Source organism: Oncorhynchus kisutch, linkage group LG27, assembly GCF_002021735.2.
Source record: "Oncorhynchus kisutch isolate 150728-3 linkage group LG27, Okis_V2, whole genome shotgun sequence".
Lineage (NCBI taxonomy): Eukaryota > Metazoa > Chordata > Actinopteri > Salmoniformes > Salmonidae > Oncorhynchus > Oncorhynchus kisutch.
The window spans coordinates 23,725,127-23,739,892 of NC_034200.2; positions in this window are offsets into that span (position 1 = coordinate 23,725,127).

The window sequence follows — 14,766 nt, forward strand, 5'->3', positions numbered from 1 at the left end:
CACCCTATTTCATATATAGTGCACTACTTTTGACCAGGGCCCTTTGTACCCTGATCAAAAGTACTGCACTATTAAGAGAAAAGGGGGCCATTTGAGACACAGACAGTTTGTTGATTATTGCTGTCCTTATATTGCACACTCCTGGAGATGAGCAGCACCAGCATCAACTATTGAGGTTTGTATTTTCTACAGTAACACTCTGGAGTGTCATTGATTTGGTTATTAAGAGGGATTTACAGTAGTTATTGAAATGAAAACTCTTTCATCAGTGAAAATGAATCTGGGAGATGAAAGTGTTTTTTAAATCTAAGAATTACTCATTTGTGTGCTTGCTATAATGAGATAATTTGATTTTGTTCTCAAACCTTAACCAATACAGTGGCTACTCTGTTCTCATATATATCCTGTTGTTTACATGGTTCATTTTGACTACCAAATAAATTGGATGTTTCATTTGCTATCAAACCTATATCTACACCTCAACTTCTTCAAAAAGATAATGCCACTACGTATGTAAAATGTGTAGCCAACAGCGAGTGTATTTTTCTGAAAAAGTACATATAACCACTATGTCTTATGGGTCTTAACCCATTTGAGTTTTAAAAAATAAAAAAAGCAAAATCCTTGAAATACCAAAAAAATAAGTAGAGAACTCAATTAGGTATTTCAGATTGTTAACCAAATCGCTGAATTTTCATAAAACCTAGTGGTAATATATAAATATGTTATGGGCATTAATATTTAATCCAGATATATAATGAGGTTTTCTCCACCAGAATACGTTGAAGTTTTATGAGACTGACATGCTATTCCCTTTCAGAATAACACTCACTTTGAGTAGCAACTGGAAAAAGACAGTATGAACAAATACGGTATAGCAACGACTAAGATGATTATAATTGGGTGACCTGAGACACCTGCCTTAAACAATAATAACACAAAGATAACATGCAATATAACATTTTTGAGTGAACTCTACAACCATTTTAAGTTCTGGTCAATATTGCTGATTTAGAGAGTGGCTAGATTTGTCCATTGTGGCAGAGCCTGGAGCAAAAATAATGAAAGCCTGTATTTACAGTATTTCCTGGCCCATGACTGCTAAAATAAAAAAGGATTAACAAAAAACAAATTTGAGTCAACTAGCCCTTTAAACAGTGTCCTCATTCAAAATGGAAGCTTGCCAGCTCCCTCTCAAGAGATTGTACCCTTTGAATTTTTTATATGTCAACTTCAGAAGACGAATTGCAATGGGATACATCTGCCACATGGCCTCCCCGGATGGATTACCTGAGTCTCCAAGCAACCCACTCTCAGAGTGTAGAAGGGGTGGCAAGAGCTCCCTTAAACATACCACAAAGGCCTGACCTTCTAGTTATGGGCATGATCACCCCCTTGGGCCAATAGCATCTGGCAAGGTAATGTATTGTTGGCATGTAAAATGATGCCACAAGAAGCAGAAAGATCAGAAGGCTTGTGTACCCTGGAGTTTGACCATCTGTGGCTTATTGGTTGTCATTAAGGTTTCTAATTTGGGGGTGACTTGGGGATTAGCCAAATGAGGGCAGGAAATGTCATTACCCAACTCCTTCTGAGATGTTGACATATTTACATATTTATACACCTTAATTGTCTTATTGCCATGACATTGGGAGGGCAATAGACCAAGGAGACAGAGGTATTGATACAAGCTTGTTTCTACATATTACATCTTAGTCATTTAGTAGACACTCTTATCCACAGTGACTTATAGAAGCAATTAGGGTTATGTGCCTTGCTCAAAGGGCACATGGTCAGATGTTTCACCTAGTTGGTCAGGGATTCGAACCAGCAACCTTTTGGTTACTGGCCCAATGCTCTTAATCACCAGGCTACATCCATCCACCTTTATTTGATTCATTATCTATTGGAGGAAATATCCCTACAGCCACTCTTACCGTGCTGTGTTTATCGAGTAAATTCTGAGATAAAATGTAAATACCTGTATTTAAGTTCATTTAAATGACTTTCTTATGGGACTCATAACACTTCAGAAATGTATGTGAAATATCACACATTTACGAAACTAGCACAAACATTTCAGGGCAACATTACAGCTTAAAAAATATATTGCTATGCAAGGAGGTGGAGACATTTATTTAACAAAAATACAACTGAAACGCTCTAAGCCCAAACTGAGTTTGAGCTTATTCTATCAAGGCCAAGAAGGAAAGATAATTGACATTCTGGAAATATAACTAGGAGCCAAGACTCTTGGCTCAAGAGAAGCTTGTTCAGTTGTTATGCCAACTGCCATCAGAGAATAAGGGATATTATATGAAACATGAATATTATTAGGCTGGCATTAGTATTTTATGCTTGGGAAAGGCTCTTGCTGTCCAATACACAAAAAGCCTAACAGTTCTAAATATATAGACAACTGTGGGTGGATACATCTCAGCTTTGAGAAAAAAGACAAATATATCCCTTGGATTTCAATGTGTTGCTGTCAACAGCTCACTTCCTCCAATCAACCATCTAATGTACTACAGATCTCTGCTTTAATCCCTCATTTGTTCAGGGGACAAGTAGTGTTCATTTCAAAAGCAGCACTGATCCAGCGTTGTCTATATTGGGATGAAAAAAAAATAGAATCCGCATGTTGCCTCCTTATCAAGCCCACACAAGACCTACCGTATAATAATTTAGTTCCCTTTCAATTATTTGTTTCAACATCTCACAGTGGGATTTACCAGAATCTCCTCAGTAGCTCGAAAGACCAATCATACGTGCCTGTCGGAGAAAGGTAAGTGGAGGATGAGCGAGCTCCTTCCCTCATACTAATGCCGCGTTCAAAATAAGAGCTCAGACTGGGAAAAATTATGAAGTCGGAAACTTTGGCATCATTCTAGAACTCCGACTTTCCGACCTGAAGATCACTGACTTCATAATTTGACCTTGTTTTTTTCCCCAGAGTTTCCAGTTGTCTTGACAGCACTATAAAGAGCCGCTTGCCTGCCTTCTGATCATTCTCACCTCTCTACCTCACAGAAAAGTTCTACTTAGCTCTCCTCAGCATGACTTGATCTGTTTCCTGTTTAACTGTTCACAGTGTGACGTTAAGGTTACACCGCCAAGTGCAGGGTTATCAGCTCTCGTCTTTTGGGTGTGGTGACTTTACCGAAAGGGTAATAATTTGCTTCACCGCTTTATTCTTTCGTCTCCTGTTGTAGCTAGCATCACACGGCAACATGAATGCCAAAGGCATGGATGAGCTGGACCTCAACAAGCCACCATCGTCAATGACAGGCACTTCTCTCCCTGGTAAGACGGACTAATTCTCTGCGTCTATCTACAAAAAGATATACATATCTGCTGTTCTGTCCGAGCGATGAATGGTACGTCCGTACTACTGGCTTACTAGGCCAATTTGATGCTAGATATACACAATCCCCTATCGATTGGCAAGCTTAACCCAGACCTTTTGGATGAGACCTCAACCTCGGAGCTTCCAGAAGCGCCATTCAAGGCTGTGGCAGTGCCATGAGTCTTGCAGTGGTAGGGGAGAGAGCCTTGTGGCTCAACCTGTCTAGCCTGTTGGACAAGAAGAAAGACGATTTCCTTGACGCTCCTGTCGAGCAAAGGAACTGTTTGTTGTCGCTGCCATGCGGCAGAAGTGCAAACTTCAAAAGGAGGAATGCGAAGCTTTCAACTTCTGTCTGCCGCGTAGATCCGGGAATCATGGCTACCTAGCCTACCCCACCACAAGTCAAAGCTTTGTGGCAGGGAGAGGGCAATTCCCCTGCAGTGAGGAAGGGGGCGCCCAACCTAGGGGTATGCCCCCTGCGGCAGAGCGGCCAACAGTTCAGCTCGTGTTCTGGCCTGTCACCTGTCTGGTAGAGCACAGACTCCTCCCCCCTCCCCCACTACGGGGGAAGGGCACATCTGTACTCCTTAAACCTTTCCCTTTGTGCAGGGACCCATTTTCATGCGTTCACTCTCATGTAAGACACAGAGAATTCACCCTATCCCCGAGTGCTGTGCTATGGATCTCCCCCTGGCTCTAGTTCAAGCAGCCGGGGCAGGAAGAACAATTGTCAGTCGCCACCATGCATTGTCCCCATGTTCCAGTGTGTTAACGCTCCTCTTTTCAATAAAAACAGCCTCTGCTGTATCCAGGCATCATGACAAGGACACAGAGCGAAAAAACTATGAAAAGGGGACTCGCTCCATCGGGCACCACTGGTGAGCGAGCATCCTACTAACCTGTGGGCAACTCACCAGCAGAGCAGGGAACTTGTGCACATGCGCAGACCAGCCCTGGATCTAGCCTAAGTGGCAAACCGAGTGCAGTTTGCTCTGAGACCACAAGTTTTCAAATGAATTTTGGAATCAGTAGCAACTGGCGACTCAGCAGGCATACTAGAGCAGGAAATCTCCTCTCTATTAAGCAAAGGGGCTATCAAGACGATACCAGCGACACAGAGCCACCTCGGCTTCTACTCCCGGTACTTCCTGGTTCTCATAAAAGGGGGAGGTGTTTGCCTCATTCTAGAAATACGGGCCCTCAGCGGCTTATCCCTCATCTCGGTAGGCCCTTGAGGGAAGGTAAGCTCTGGACATCATTCTCCTGCTAACATGGCGAGCATTGGCAACTCCCGTTATGCAGGGATCTGCTGACCCAAGTGAACGGAAAGATTTTCCATCCTCACCCAGAAGCCATGGCCCTCTACGCCTGGCTCATGAGAGGTTAAATCTGGATGTGACAGGCTTGCCTCTCAGAGTCATTGAGACTATCCAGAGTGTTAAGGCCCCTTCTACATGCTCGAAATAAGGGGTGCGATTTTGAGTGGTGTGGTGTGACCGAAAACAGATAATTCCTTACCAATGCTCTGTATCCGGGGTTTTATGCTTCCTACAGGACATTTTGGACAGAGGGAAGACTTTTTCCACTGTTAACGTCTATCTAGCCGCTATCTCGGCCTGTCATATAGGCTTTGACAGAACACAGTGTGAAAACGCCCCTTGTCATGTCATGAAGGGGGCACGTCACTTACTTCCAATTCCCAAGCCTTTAGCCCTTTCATGGGATTTGTCTATTGGGTAGTTCCATTTGATTTCAATCACTTTTTGACGGCACCCATTTTGATTCAAACAAACTTTCTATACATATTTGCCCATGGTAGAAGTAGAAAATACCTTTTTGGTCCTGAATGCAAAAACCCTTAGGAGATATATTTGTTCAAAGTTGACCCATTTTAAATACCCACCCTACCATGAGACTTCCATTCCTTGGTCACTGGAAAAGAAAAACGTCTGAGTGTGTTATCATTTAAGAGCTTACAAACTGGTTGTCAAATTTTTACAAATGATGGGCTCTATTCAATCAGATCCGCTTTAGCCGACATTTGGATAGTGGTTGTTTTGGCGGTATCGAAGGTGCAACTACCTTAGAGCTGTCAAATTCAGTGGCTCCTGGCATTATACCTAAAGCGGACATTGCTATTGGCTGCACTGAGTCACATTAACTGAAATCCCATGCAACTTTGTTTACAAGTTGGAACACTGGAATGTGAGATGTTATCTACACCTCAATTAGGATGATATAAATCTTCATTATTTCATGTCATGATTTTTCAATTTGAGTGTAATTATTTGTATTACAACTAAATTTTCTCGTTCTGAACATCTAACACGAGTTGGGCGGGTGTGGCTTCATGACAATGACCGTAAGATCATGCTCACCAATTTGATGGCTCTAACATAGTTCCACCTCCAACACCACCAAAACATCTGCTATGCCGATGTCCGCATAGGCCTATCTCATTTTTTTACCTTTAAATATAAATTATCTAGACCAAGGGGGGGCAAAGTAGGGCCCACTTCAATCCGGCCTGTGGATTCTCACCCAGATTCTTCTTTCATTGTATCCAATTGTGCGCCGCCTCATGGGTCTCCCAGTCAAGGCCAGCTGTGACACAGCCTGGGATCGAACCCGGGTCTGTAGTGACACCTCAAGCACTGCAATGCAGTGCCTTAGACCTCTGCTCCACTCAGGAGGCCACCGCAAATTGATTTGAACAAACAATTGGTTCTCCAAGAAATGCATCCCTCTGAAAGAAATGCATCCCTTTGAAAATCACAATGTGGCCCTCAAGCCAAACATTTTGCCCACCCCTGATCTAGACCAATGATTTATACATACACTAGATTACTGATAGGGGTGCTGTGTTGAAACCACCGTGTTTCCATCTTGGCACTCCCCCACAGTTGTAAAAATGATTTTGAAAGCTCTAGAAATGCATTTATTAATGTCTACATTCATTTTTGCCACATGTATTCTATTACAGGCACCTTAATGCATACCTTTAAATAATGTTATGTGAGATAAACAGAAAAATAAAACATATAAAAAGACACTTTTTTAACTTAAAATACTTTAAAACATGTCATTTTGTCCTTTAAACATTTCATAGATATACTGTATAATTCCAGTCATTCCTATGGAGGACTGCTCTTACTGAGGAGTACCAATATGGTCCACCAGTGACTTCAAAACCTCTCAATGGCCAATACATAGCATCAGCCATACAGGGTTTATATACATCATTGGTTGAGCCAGCATGCTCTTGAAGACCGTTTTAACCTAAATCGAATGACATGGTGAAATGATTTGTTTATTTCACGTTGAATTCACCTTAGATGACAACTCAACCAAATTTAAATCAAAACTAGACGTTGAACTGACTCTGTGCCCAGTGGGTATTGTTAAATATCCTTCAGCACAGCTGCCTTTTGTGCTGCTGGAAAGAGTGGAGATGAAATATCTCCCCTCATAAGGTCACCCTTATGTCTGCAAAGCCAGTGAGTGAGCTACATGCACTCAGTTCACCATTTGTGCCAACAGTGTGCCTGGGGATTTTCCAAGGTCACTTTGTTGCCCAACCCAGCTTTCATGCCCAAGGTTAACGGCAAGTACAATTGTCTCGCCTTGGAGCTTGTAGATTTCACCCGCCGCCTCTCCCTTCTATGGAAGAGGAGAGGCTAGACGTTTGCGTCAAGTACGTACATTGTGCATTATTCTATGGTAAAGGACGAGAGCTTTGCGCAAGAGCGAGCCACTCTTTGTGACCTGGGTGCATCCCTGCCAGCCCTCAGGCCCCTTTCTTGTCAATGGTTGTCTCATTGGATTGTGGAAGCTATTATATTGTCCAAATAATAGCAAGGGCTTACAGCCTGAGGGCTCACTCCACCAGAGGTATGGCTACCTCTTAGGCACTGTTCTTAGGCACTCCTTAAATGAGATTTGTGATGCGGCTTGTTGGGCATCCTCTCATAATTTTATAAGGTTTTATAACGTCAATGCGCCTTCATTGGCGCATACTGTTCTCAGTGTCGGGCATCTGAGGGTTGATATTGAGACTGCTTGGCTTTGGAGAGCATGTGCGATACAGGAGTTGGCCATATCCCACTGTCAGATGTCGTAACCCCAGTTCTCTGATATTATGAGTGACTCAACTCAACACAACACATTCCCCTGCATGAGTATGAGTATTGCTCAAGAATGATCAGAGGGCAATCGAGTGGCTCTAGGTTTGAGGGGAGGGGCTCCCTCATTCACCACTCAACCTGTCTGTCACCGACAGACGTGTATGATTAGTCCTTCGAGCTACTTAGAAGTTTTGGTGAATCCCACTGTGAGATGTCTCACTCACAATATCAGAGAACATGGGTTCCGCAAGTGACCTTGAGTTATCTATCAAACCATCTCCCAGAAGCTATCTGGCTGTTGTTGAACTGCAGTCTCAGAACACCTCATTCACTCTGATTACAATAGCTCACTACTCTATGCCTGGGAGCTGGGAAACTGGGAAACTCAACCTGCATTTTTGCGCCTTCAACCGCTGATCCATCAGAGAGTAATGGGGTTCTGGCTGGCAAGATTTGACTTTCAGATGTATTGCAAAAAGAGGGAGATGTACAGGTAACCAAAATAAAGGAAATGCTTAAGTAAATGAGGGATGCAAAGTATATTGAAAGCAGGTGCTTCCATACAGGTGTGGATCCTGAGTTAATTAAGCAAATAACATCCCATGGTTAGGGTCATGCATACAAATGCCCAGTTGCACATTATTTTGGCTACCATGGCTAGAAGAAGAGATCTCAATGACTTTGAAAGAGGGGCTTCAACGGAGCATAGAGGAGTTAAAGTGTATGTGTGTCAGTCACCAGATCTCAACCCAATTGAACACTTATGAGAGATTCTGGAGCAGCGACTGAGACAGCATTTTTCACCACCATCAACAAAACACAACATGTTGGAATTTCTCATGGAAGAATGGTGTCACATCCCTCCAATAGAGTTCCAAACCAAGGGTTGGAACCGGTTCAGGGAACAGAACCGAAAACCAGAAAATAACACAATTATTTGAGGAACAGAACCAGAACCGGAAATTAAAGTGATCTACACTGTTCTGGAACAGAACTGTTATTTTCAAAACATGGGAACCAGCTAATAACGTTATTTTACAATCCGAGCATTCTTTTTGTCAGTCCCACAAAAATCACAACAAAGTGTCAATGCAAAGCCCTCACTCTGTCACTGTCACACCCTGACCATAAAGAGCTTTTATTCTCTATGTTGGTTAGGTCGGGGTGTGATTTAAGGGTGGGTTATCTAGGTGAATTAGATTTCTATGTTGGCCTAGTATGGTTCCCAATCAGAAGCAGCTGTCAATCGTTGTCTCTGATTGGGGATCATATTTAAGTAGCCATTTTCCCATTGTGCTTTGTGGGATCTTGTCTATGTATAGTTGCCTGTGAGCATTATATTAGCGTCACGGTCCATTTGTTCGTTTTGATGTTTTGTTCTTTAAAGTTTTCCAAAATAAGGGATGGAAACATACCACGCTGCATCTTGGTCCTTAAAACGATCGTGACAGTCACTCTGAAACTTATTCCAACATCTGCCTGCCAGCTGGAAATCTTTACCAGTGGGTGTGCATGTGTGTGTAGACTACCTGCCCATCAAAATTAATCCTATTAGACCCTTTACGATTCTCGCAATCCTATAGGATTTTGTGTCACCTCTATCAGAATCCTATTGGAATTCCGTTGGACTACTTTTTTCGTATTGTAAATCAAATGTTTGAGTACAATACAACAACATTAACATATACATATACTGTACAACATATACAACAACAGTTATATATTCATTTCTGTTTTATTCACCTTTAAGAAAGCCTGTCCCTTTAAGAGTGACTGATAATGTCACAGCTAGCACATGCTTGCAGTGTTGTTGTTTTTTTGGAGGGTGGATCAGCTTAATATTGCGGAAAGAATGTTGCTTCCAATGTAATTGTCTGCATCATTTCCAATCCCCCATATTTTTTGGGTAAAAATATATATCCATACACGCATGCATATATATACACATATATACATACACATACCTATATAGACATACATACTTTTTTAAAGAATATACCTTTATTATTATTCCCTGCAAACCCTTCCGCCAATCCCCCAATTGGAGTAAACTAATAAACACTTCTGCTTCTACCTTCAATCCATACATCTTATACACACTCTACAGACACAGTCTACTTTACAATAGTTCTCTCTTGTTTGTTCTTAGTCCTTCCTCTATTTCTGATGTCCATCCAGTTTGATGATGTCTATTTGTAACTATGCTATTTCACAAAAGCTCCGAACCTATATACATTCTACAGATCCCTTATGCCCTACATTGTTTATCTTGTCCCACCCTTCAGCTCCACTCAACCCCTCCCATCTGTCTCTCAACATCATCCATTTCGGATTTCTACTTGCCATATATTTTTCAACTGTGCTGTCATGCTTCACAAAATAATTGAACCTTCCTATTCTCATAGCTTCTACAGATTGTAAATTAAAAATACTTTTTTTTGCTAAAATAATAATAATATTATTGATTGATTGACTATGACTTTTCAAATCACCCAGTATTGCTATCTGTAGTGTTAGTTCTAGGCAAATGTTGCAATTCTTCAGCCATTCCTGGACCTGTGACCAAAAATGAGCTACATATGGACAATACCAAAATAAATGATTTATTGACTCTGCCTCCTCACAGCAGAATCTGCAGAGCTGGGAAGATTGTATCCCCCATATATATAACATTCTATTAGTTGCAAGAATTTTGTATAGTAATTTATATTGAAAAATTTGAAGTTTTGAATCCGGAGTTGTTTTGCGTATCAATTCATAAACCATGTGCCATGGAATGGGTACATCGAAAATCTCTTCCCAAATATTTTGCAATTTATATGGCACAGCTGGCAGTTTTTTGGTCCTTAAATGAAATTGGTATATGTTTTTATTTAGCACACTTTTCTTTAACCATTTCTGTTCTTTAATACAGGGCCGACATACAAGTTCCTTACTTTTTTCCCCTTCTACTTGCCTCTTCCATTTTTGTGGTAATGCTGCAATTAATTGGTTGTATTTTTGGGTAGAGCAGACATTTCCATATGTCTGTGTTAGCTGCATGTGCGACATAACTCCACCAGTCCTATTTATGATATCATTCACTACATTTATACCTTTTTTAAATATTTCTTCGATAAATACATTTTTTTTAATCAATTAGTATATTTGAATTTAACCACAATATTTGTTGTACTATTTGTTCCGTCCTTTCAGGTGGATTAAACTGAAATTGCAACCAACTTTCTAAGGCTTGTTTAAAAAATAAAGATATTTTGGAGATTATTTCCTGTTCAAACAACTGAAAGTGAGCAGGTGTAATCTGAATAAAGGGAAAAAGGCCCTTCCTGAATATAGGATGAGACATTCGTACCAAATGACTAGAGAACCAGTATAACTTTTGTATGACTGATGCCTTTAGTGAGAGGTCTAATGCTTTAATATTTAATAATTTCTGCCCACCGAATTCATAATCGTTATATAAATAGGCCCTTTTAATTTTATCTGGTTTGCCGTTCCAAATCAAATTGAATATTTTTTGTTCATTTAATTTAAAAAGCAGGTCACTAGGTGTAGGCAAAACCATAAGCAAATAGGTAAACTGGGATATAACTAAGGAGTTAATCAGGGTGATTTTTCCACAAATAGACAGGTATTTTCCTTTCCATCGTAGCAAGATCTTATCTATTTTTGCTAACTTTCTATAAAAAATTATTGGAGTGAGATCATTTCTTTCCTTTGGGACTTGTATACCGAGTATGTCTACATCTCCGTCAGACCATTTAATTGGTAAACTACATGGTAATGTAAAATGTGAATTTTTTTGTGATCCAATACGTAATATGGTACATTTATCATAATTTGGTTTTAATCCAGAGAGGATAGCAAAAGTATCTAGATCCTCTAAGAGGCCGTGGAGAGACTCCAATTGTGGTTTTAAAAGAAAACATGAATCATCAGGGAACAATGACACCTTAGTTTTTAAGCCACGGATTTCTAATCCCTTAATATTATTGTTTGATCTAATCTTTGCAGCTAACATTTCGATGGCAATAATAAACAGATATGCCGATAGTGGACAACCTTGTTTTACTCTTCTAGATAGTTTTAAACTTTCTGAGATGTAGCCATTATTTATTATTTTACACCTAGGGTTACTATACATAACCTTACCCCATTTTATAAGAGATTCCCCAAAATTGAAATATTCTAGGCATTTATATATAAACTCAGGTCGTACTTTATCAAAAGCCCTTTCAAAATCAGCTATGAAAACCAGGCCTGGTGTCCCCGATATTTCATAGTGTTCTATTGTTTCCAGTACTTGTCTTATATTATCTCCAATGTATCGTCCATGTAAAAAACCTGTCTGATTAGGATGAATAATATCTGACAATACTTTTTAAATTCTGTGTGCCAAGCATTTTGCTAGGATTTTTGCATCACAACACTGAAGTGTAAATGGACTGGATCTTTATATATACCACTTGGGTCCTGTTTCAGTTATTTATGATATCAGACCTTCTTGTTGCGTGTCTGATAATCTACCATTTATATAGAGTGGTTAAAACAAGCCAACAATGGTCCTTTGAGTATACCAAAAAAAGTTTTATATACTTCCACTGGTATGCCATCCAGCCCTGGAGTTTTCCCATCCTTAAAGGCCCCAATTGCCTCAAGCGTTCCTCCTCTGTAATTTGTCCTTCACATGAGTCTTTCTGTACAGATATTAATTTTACATTATTATTAGGAAAAAAAATCCATACAATTAGTTTCAGTTAGTGGAGATGGAGGAGATTGAAATGAAAACATATTCCCAAAGTACTTTACTTCCTCTTTCAAAATATCATCCGGTGAATCATGTGTGACTCCATCATTTGTAACAAGTTTTAATACATATTTTTTGGTAGCATTTGAATTGAAGATTGAAAAAGAATTTGGTGCATTTCTCCCCATATTCCATCCAGTTCGCTTTATTTTTATAATCTATTACACTGGATCTTTCTTGAATAAGTTCCTCCATTTCTTTTTGTTTTTCCTCTAACTTATTCTGTGCCTCTATAGTACCGTTTTTATTGATATCTAACTGTACTGTTAGTCCTTCAATTTCCTTTGTTAATATGGACTCTTTTGATCTAAATTGCTTTTGTTTTATAGATGAGTACTGAATTGCATTGCCTCTAAAGGCACATTTAAAAGTGTCCCATAGTTTTTGAGTCACTTCAGCGTTATAGCAAATGAGAAAAGTTTATCTTGCTTGTTATTGCTAAATATATGTGCCACATTATAGGCAAGTCAACCCTGTTTTCATGATTTATGGTAGATCCTCAAAATAAATATATTGCATAACTTTTTTGGACTCATTCAGCAGTTTTTACCCGAATTAAGAAGATTACTATTGGACATTAATGTTGAAAGTCCATTTATATTCCTGAAATGTAAATTGAAAATGATGCTGTTGCTGCTTCCCGTTGACTAACTTTTTATAAAAAGTTAAACACAACTATTTGGTTAATCACTCATATCGATATCAATTTGAAATCAATAGAGCAAGGGGAAAACGGTGTGAATGCACTGTTTAAACTAACACTATTCAAAGGCCACACTGAATCTGAAAATAATTTGTATATCACTGGCTAGAAGAGAATTTGCTGAAGACAGTCATCTAAATTCTAGAATGCCGGATGGAAGTTTTGGGAGGTTGCCCGAAACATCAAAGGAAACACATCAGTTGCTTTGTCATTTAATTTCAAGGAATCAGTACCCACCATAGCGTATCAACAGTGACAGGGGTTGGCTGTTAGTTTAACACTCAAATCCATGTATTGGTGTGAGACCAGCGATTTGACTTCGAAAATTATAAATCCTAAAACCAATGATATTGATCTGTTTTAAACATGTTGTGTTTAATCGATGTTGTGTCATTGTGATCACTATAAATGTTTATATTAGCATTACTCATTTGAGTTTAAAAGGATGTGTAATTACTAGAGGTCGACCGATTAATTGGAATGGCCGATTGATTAGGGCCGATTTCAATAATCCATAATCGGCATTTTTGGACACCGATCATGGCCAATTACATTGCACTTCACGAGGAGACTGCATGGCAGGCTGACTACCTGTTATGCGAGTGCAGTAAGGAGCCAAGGTAAGGTGCTAGCTAGCATTAAACGTATCTTAGAAAAAACAATCAATCTTAACATAATCACTAGTTAACTACACATGGTTGATGATATTACTAGTTTATTTAGCTTGTCCTGCGTTGCATGTAATCGATGCCTGTTAATTTATCATTGAATCATAGCCTACTTCGCCAAACGGGTGATTTAACAAGTGCATTCGCGAACAAGGCACTGTCGTTGCACCAATGTGTACCTAACCATAAACATCAACACTTTTCTTAAAATCAATACACAAGTATAGTGTTATAATTTAGTCAATGATTTGATATTTGATAGAGCAGTCTGACTGAGTGGTGGCAGGCAGCAGCAGGCTCGTAAGCATTCATTCAAACAGCACTTTTGTGCGTTTGCCAGCAGCTCTTCGCAATGCTTCAAGCATTGCGCTGTTTATGACTTCAAGCCTATCAACTCCCGAGATTAGGCTGGTGTAACTGATGTGAAATGGCTAATAGAGCTAATAGAGTTTCAAACGTCACTCGCTCTGAGACTTGGAGTAGTTGTTCCCCTTGCTCTGCTCGGCTTTTGTGGAGCGATGGGTAACGATGCTTCGAGGGTGGCTGTTGTCGATGTGTTCCTGGTCCGAGCCCAGGTAGGGGCGAGGAGAGGGACGGAAGCTATACTGTTACACTGGCAATACTAAAGTGTCTATAAGAACATCCAATAGTCAAAGGTATATGAAATACAAATGGTATAGAGAGAAATAGTCCTATAATTCCTATAATAACCTCAACCTAAAACTTCTTACCTGGGAATATTGAAGACTCATGTTAAAAGGAACCACCAGCTTTCGTATGTTCTCATGTTGTGAGCAAGGAACTTAAACGTTAGCTTTTTTACATGGCACATATTGCACTTTTACTTTCTTCTCCAACACTTTGTTTTTGCATTATTTAAACCAAATTGAACATGTTTCATTATTTATTTGAAGCTAAATTGATTTGATTGATGTATTATATTAAGTTAAAATGAAAGTGTTCATTCAGTATTGTTGTAATTGTCATTATTACAAATAAAAAATCGGCCGATTAATCGGTATCGGTTTTTTTTGGGGTCTCCAATAATCGGTATCGGTATCAGCGTCGAAAAATCATAATCGGTCGACCTCTATTAATTACCCTCAATTCGATGTGGG